The sequence below is a fragment of the Aotus nancymaae genome, unplaced genomic scaffold (assembly GCF_030222135.1).
Source record: "Aotus nancymaae isolate 86718 unplaced genomic scaffold, 86718_ANA_hifiasm-v0.15.2.pri h1tg000010l, whole genome shotgun sequence".
Lineage (NCBI taxonomy): Eukaryota > Metazoa > Chordata > Mammalia > Primates > Aotidae > Aotus > Aotus nancymaae.
In genome coordinates, this window is record NW_026988421.1 from 72,922,382 (window position 1) to 72,925,219 (window position 2,838).

Consider the following 2,838-nt stretch of genomic DNA (forward strand, 5'->3'; position numbering starts at 1 on the left):
AATTATGGATATATAATGACTTACTAATGTCATTTTTTAAAATTTTTGTTTGGTTGTTTTATAAATCCTTTGTTGCTTCCATTCTGTCTTGAGGCTTTTGACCTGCCTGTACCTCAATACTTATTTTACTCTAAATTTGGCAACTTTTCTGCTATTATTTCTTTAAATAATCTTTCTTGTTATTTATCTCTTTCTTCTTAAACTATCCATGATTTCAACATTTGCTCTTTTGCTGGTGTTCCATAAATCAAATTAACTTTCCTTATTCCTTTTATTTTTACTCCTCTGATCATTTATTTTCAGTAACCTTTATTCAAGTTTACAGATTGTTCTACTTGTTAGCTCCAGAATTTGATTTTTTTTTTTTATGAAGTGCTAATCCTGTTTATTCAGCAGGAAAACTTGGCAATCCATGAGCCCAAGAGGGGGACAGGTGGGCTTAATCCTCCTCCTCTTCATCCCCAGCTCCAGCCCCACCCTGACCCTTCTTGGCATTCTTCCTCTTCACACGGCCCGGGTGGCCACCCTCGTAGGGAGAGCAGAGGGAGAAGTTAATGTGCTTCTGGGAATCCAGGCGGACAATGAACAACGGGATGTTCACCACCTGCTTGCGGACCCTGATATGGCACTGGCGGATCAGCACGTGAGCCTGGTGGATGGACTTGGCCAAGCCCAGCTTAAAGACCTGGGTCTGCAGGCATCTCTCTAAGAAATCCTCAATCTTCAGGCCCAGGATGTAATCCAGCTTCATCTTGCCCTCATCCAGCACCCCAGTGCGGACCAGCCGCCTCAGCAGGGCGTTGCCTTCGAAAAGACGCCATGGATCCTTCTCGTCAAGTGTCAGCAGCTCTCAGGCGGCCTTGCGGATCTTGGCCAGGGTAAATTTGACCCTCCAGACCTCACGTTTGTTCCAGAGCCCATACTCACTGATCAGCTGCAGCTCTTGGTTAAGACAAGATTTCTCTAAGGGTCTCTGTGGGGTCACATAAGTTTTGCGACAAACCCAGCTCCAGGCCACTGGCATGCTGTCTCCGCTTACCAGTCTGCACCTAAGTACAGGACCCGGTCACTGAGAAAAAGACGCGCACGCGACACAGCTGCGCTCTTATAGTAACGCTGGTGCCTCGTCCAGAATTTGATATTTTTTAAATAATTTACATCTTTCCATCAAATGTTTTGTCTGGGTCATTTGTTGTTTTCCTAATTTTGCAGATTTGTTTACATTTTCTTGAAATTCACTGAACTTTTTTAAAACAATTACTTTTAATTCTTTGTCAGGCAGTTTGTTTATGTCCATTTCTCTGGATTCAGTTACTAGGATATTATTTTGTTTATTTTGGTGGTGTTAATGTCTTTTTTACTTTTTCATATCTTATTGACTTAGACTGATGTTCATGCATGTGAAGTAGTAGTCTTTGTAGAATGGCTTTTTTGAAAAGGACATTTCACTAGTCATTCCATTTAGAGATTCTGGGTAGCCTAACTGGCATGATTCTCAATTAAGATTTCTGCTGGAGTTGTCCAGTTCACTGACCTGATGCCTACTTTAGCAGGTAGCTGGGCCTGGAAGTTGGATCCACTGGAGTGGGCCTATTGATTGGGCCTGTGGGGGTAGGTCTGGATACTGGTTTCACAGAGGTTCATTTTCACTGGAGTAGGCCTTATGCCTAAGCCTGCAGATGCCGGCTAGGCACTGTAATAGGCTTACCACTTGGGTCTTCTGGGACAGGCTTGGATTCTGAGTCTACAGGTATAGACCTGGTGTCTACATCTACAGAGGCTGTCCTGGAACCTGGATCTGTGAGGGAAATCATGGAGACTAGGTCTGAAAGAGCCAATCTGTCCCTAGTGTCTCCTGGGATGAGCCTGGACCCTGGGTCCTCTGGCATCTGGGGTCACAGAAATTGACCTAGAGACTGGGTAAGGTCTGATACTGGAGCAGGCGTGGAGCCTGGGTCTGTAAAGGCTAGTCTGGATCCTGAGATTTTGGATTTCTGGCTAGGGCCTGGAGCTATAGATACTGGCTTGGAGGCTGGGGATATGGGGACTGCCTGTAGCCTAGAACTTCTGAAGCTAGCCTAGACACTAGGTATGTGTACATTGGCCTGAAGGATAGGTCTATGAGGGCTGGCCTGGGTCCTGGAGCCACAAGGGTCGGCCTGAAATCTGTATTCACAAGGACACTACAGCCTGGGTCTATGGTGGTTGGTTCAGTACTGACATTACTGGGCTTAGGCCCTGAGTCTGCTGGAGCTTAGGGTCATAGGAGCTGGCCTGAAGGGAGGGGTTGCTGATTCCCTGAGGTCAAAAGTGCCAACCTGGCATAGTGTGGGCTAGAAGTATGAGACTATATGGGGAAATACGGCTCTAGGCTGGTCTGAAACCTGGGTCAGGCCTAGAGCCCAGGGCCACAGTGTCTGACCTAGTCCTGGGTAGACCTGGAGCCTATATCCACAAGGGCTGGCCTGGAGGATGGTTCTGAAGTGCCAGTCTCAAGTCTCAGGCTGCAGAGGCTGGCCTGGTGCTGAGGTGGGCCTGAAGCCTAGAGACCTGGAGGTCACCCTGGTGCTGGGAACAGTTCAGAGCCTAGGGCCTCTAAGGTTGTTCTAGTAGTAACATAGGCCCATATACCAAATGCACCAGGCCTTCCTGGAGCCTGAGACTGTGGAATCGACTCCTGGCATTTAAGTCTGGAGGATTAGTCCGTGGATACCAGCATAGAATCAGGGGCTCTGGGCTTTTGCTTGGGTAGGTCCAGTGTTGAGGTCCAATGCAAAATTCAGTGCTCACTTCCCTGTTTCTCCCTCATGCAAAAGGTATCTCTCTTTACTCTTTGCT

The 2,838-nt window shown here is 47.2% G+C and overlaps 1 pseudogene; it reads right to left on the reverse strand.

Moving 5' to 3' along the window:
- Positions 1-417: 417 nt before the first annotated feature.
- LOC105728230 (small ribosomal subunit protein uS4-like) lies at positions 418-1,084 on the reverse strand (annotated as a pseudogene).
- Between the last annotated feature and the right edge of the window lie 1,754 nt (positions 1,085-2,838).